The sequence below is a fragment of the Nomascus leucogenys genome, chromosome 9 (genome assembly GCF_006542625.1).
Source record: "Nomascus leucogenys isolate Asia chromosome 9, Asia_NLE_v1, whole genome shotgun sequence".
Classification (NCBI taxonomy): domain Eukaryota; kingdom Metazoa; phylum Chordata; class Mammalia; order Primates; family Hylobatidae; genus Nomascus; species Nomascus leucogenys.
In genome coordinates, this window is record NC_044389.1 from 109,665,437 (window position 1) to 109,668,750 (window position 3,314).

The window sequence follows — 3,314 nt, forward strand, 5'->3', positions numbered from 1 at the left end:
GGGGCTCAGGGTTTTAGAACCAAAAGCTAGAAAAATGTGCAGGCTGTTTCTGCCCCAGCCTGCCTCACGCCTCCCTCAGGATTAAACGAGATAATAATACATGTACCTGGCACACACAAGGACCCACTGAAGCCGCTGTTGGTGTCCTTGCGATTTGTACTCAGGGATATTGAGGCAGAAAGGTAAACAGGGAAGAGGAAAGGGGAAAATTCAGGTAGAGGAAACCCTGCGGCATTCACATTTCAACACGGGCCATGACAGCGGCCCCTGGTCCCTGGTCTTCTGCAGCTGCTTGGGTCCCTCAGTGCTAAAGGGAGGTGTGGGGAGCATCCCCCCACCAGGGGGGCATCCCCTGCTGCCCTCTCCTCCTTAGCCACTCTCCTTTCTCAGGTCATGGCACGGATTTCATTTCCAGGAAATCCACTCCTAGCTCGCTCGTCAGCAGGCCCAGATGAAGGGACGCAGCTTTGTGGGGTCTCAGCAGGCCCCGTTGGTGGGACGAAGCCTTGTGGGACCAGCACTCCTGGTTGGTGGGACACAGGCCTGTGAGCTCAGCAGGCTCATTTGGTGGGACGCAGCCTCATGGGGTCTCAGCATCAGCAGAGCTTTGGAGCCTCCAGTCCCCTCCAACACTGCCCTGCTGGGACTGCCCAGCCTCTGCTCAGAAGCTTCCAGGGATGGGCCCTTCCTTTCGGGCTCCTGAGTCCTCCTCCTGGTGACTCATCTGCTGCCCCAAGCGTTTTTAGGGGTGTCAGTCCCTACGTGTCCTCATCTGTCTAGGACGAGTGCCCCTGGGAGCACATGCCTGGCCGTCTGCTGGGAGCCGCTGGTCCAGCCCTGGGTAATTTCTGTGGGACACGCAGACCACGGTGGGCGCACCCTATAGGTAGTCAGTAATGGCTCACGGATGATGGGTGTGAGCTGGAGCAGCAGTGGGCAGGGGCAGCTCACCTCTTTGCAGGTGGTGGGTGGGGCGGCTGCTCCGGGTGGCTGGAACCGATGGGGCAGGGCTGTCTTAACCACAGCTTGGGTCCAGGCTGCTCGTCATCACTCCCTTTGCCCACCCGGATAGGGCTGCTCATGCATGGCCACTGTGAACTGCACTCTGCATGTGTGTGTGTATGTGTGCGTGTATGTGTGTGCGTGTGTGCATGTGTGTATGCGCATGTATGTGCGTGTATGCACGTGTGTGTGTGCGTGTGTGGTGGCCTGCGCTCTGTACACACAGCTGCCCAGCAGAGAGAAAGAAGAGCAAGGGATGGGAGAATCTCCTCTCTTTCCTCTGACGCTGTCAAGACTTGTGGGTAAATCTAGAAGACGTGGTTGGTGGACAGTTAAGATTCTGTTAAAAATGGGAAACAGCCCCTGCATGTTGCCTTTAGGCCGTGATGCTCACAGCTGGATGAGTGTCTCGCCTGCTTTAGGCTGTGATGCTCACAGCTGGGTGAGTGTCTCGCCTGGCTGGTGCTTGCTGCCTTTGAACTCCTTTGCGAAGCAGGCTGGTGGTCTCCCGTGTGGGGATCAGACATGGCAGTGGGTCCTGGCTGCACCGCACAGCTGGACCCCGAGCTCTTGTGAGTCTGGGCAGCGTCACCCTTCTGTTCTCCTGGAGTGGAAACGGGAGATGGGTGGATTTCTTGCGGAAAAGCAGGACGAGGGCAAGCCCTGAGGGCCCCAGCCTGGGTTTCCTGCACAGGCAAAGCTACCTGTGGGGGCTTGAGTGAAGAAGCTACAGTATATTACAACTCAGGAAAGAATCCAACATTGTCTGTGCTGAGCAGCCTCATGGGAGGTGAATTAGAGGTGAGTCAGATGCCTTCGGGGGAGGAAATGACTTATCAGGCTGAACTTCCTTCAAAGTACATCCATCCATCACTTGCAGAAAACAAAAGAGAGCAAGACAGAAGACAGTGGGTGAAGTCCTGCTTCCAGACTCCCCTTTTTGCCAGGATATGATGGATCTGTCAGCCAGTGAGGCCCCTCTAAGAGGTGTGGTATCTTCAGGCCAGGTCAGGCCCATCTGGGAGACTCATGCATTCCCTGCAAGGGTGAAGGCCGCTCTCCATGCACCTTTAGGGTCCCCTGCTCCCACAGCGTAGTCACCCTGGCTCTTCTCCTGGTGAGAGTCTGCCTTGAGGGCTGAACGGTGCCACTGAGGAGCTGGAGAAGCTACAGCCTCCCACAGCAGCCTTTGTGACCGGGAGTCCTGGTTCAGTCCTGTGCCTAGGGCTTCTTGCTGCTGCATGCATGCTTGTCTTAGACGGAAAGCTCAGGGAGGCACAGGACTTTCTGTCTGAAATGTTTTGTGCAGTGCTCAGCATGGTACGCCCCTCCTCACTGCCCCAGTATGATGATTTCTGCAAGAGTTTCTATCCTGATGATTCTATTTCCCCACTTTATAAAGGTGCCTAGAGTCCTGGAGAGCTAGAGATGGGGGAAATTCAGATCATCTAAACCTTTCAGCCCTTCGTCGGACAGAAGAGGAAACTGAGGCTCAATCTGCCTGACATTCCCAGGGTCACGGCACAAATTCATGGAAGAAGCAGGAGGAAACTCAGTTCTCCAGTCTGGGTCCAATGTGTGTTTTAGAAATGTCTCCACAGGGTTAATGACTCAATTTTTCATGCATGATTAATAGTAATAACAATCATGTTATGTTTGTTTCTGTAGCTTTGGAAATCACTCTTCCCACTTGAGTTTCAGGTCCCAATTGCCCACACCTGCAGGAGTGAGGTTTTGCTGAGACTGATAAGGCACTCACGTTTTGTGGGAGTTGAATTGTCTGCGTAGCCTAGAATCTAGATTTTTTTTCCCTCCTCTGCTCTCAATGAATGCAGAATTCCCTCTCAGTACAATCTGTGAACCATTCTGCAGTAAGATTGTCATCGTCTCATTCACACTACCCGGTCAGTAACACAAAGGGCTGTAATTGATGTGGTTCAGAGACTCACATCCAGGCAATACAAATGAATCCCTTATGGTGGTCTGCAGCAACGCAAATGGATCTAGTGTCTGGCATTAATGGGAGGGGGGAAATTGCTAACAGATGACAGTAACTTTCAGCGAGAGAGAGAGAGAGACACTCTGGCCTTCAGGCCTTCCAGCTGAAACCACTTCTGATGGCGCTCTTCCTCCCACATGTGCCTCATGGACGTCAAGTATTTACGGGATGCCCTGAGCCCAGCCCTGCTCAGGGTTTAACAGCAGGGGCCGCGTGTGTGTGACGGCTGAGGTCATGCAGTCGTTCATTTCAAGCTGTAGAGACATTTGGTTTTAAAAACCCCAGTGCCTCCACTGGGATTGGCTTTCGGAGA

The 3,314-nt window shown here is 53.8% G+C and overlaps 1 long non-coding RNA gene across 1 annotated transcript; it reads left to right on the forward strand.

Moving 5' to 3' along the window:
- The first annotated feature begins 1,864 nt into the window (after nucleotides 1-1,864).
- LOC101178241 lies at nucleotides 1,865-2,998 on the forward strand. Its single transcript, XR_178775.2, has 2 exons — nucleotides 1,865-1,971; nucleotides 2,405-2,998. It is a non-coding gene; the product is annotated as an uncharacterized LOC101178241 (long non-coding RNA).
- The last annotated feature ends 316 nt before the right edge of the window (nucleotides 2,999-3,314 follow it).